Genomic DNA, 317 nt, shown 5'->3' with positions numbered 1-317 from the left:
CCGCCCTTCTTCTCTGTTTTCTGCCCTGAGACTGGGCGCTCCAGTCGGCTTTGTACAAGCCCTGGCACTTCCAGGCAGGGTTGTTCAGGAATGTCACTGTGCCTTCACCCCTCCCGCTCCTCCTACATGGAGCTCCAGTGGCTGCAAAAGGCAGCCTGTTTATTACTCCCAGTCCACTGCCCAACACCCAGGGTTCTGACCTGTGGTAGCTTGAATGTGCAGATTCCACACTCAGACATGCTGGTGTGCAGTTTGGGTGTTTTTTTGTTGCGTTTTAGATGTTCAGCTTATTGTTGTTTCAAGGGGAGAGATCTGGG

The sequence above is a fragment of the Pteropus vampyrus genome, unplaced genomic scaffold (genome assembly GCF_000151845.1).
Source record: "Pteropus vampyrus isolate Shadow unplaced genomic scaffold, Pvam_2.0 Scaffold22, whole genome shotgun sequence".
NCBI lineage: Eukaryota > Metazoa > Chordata > Mammalia > Chiroptera > Pteropodidae > Pteropus > Pteropus vampyrus.
This window is presented reverse-complemented; position numbering follows the sequence as displayed.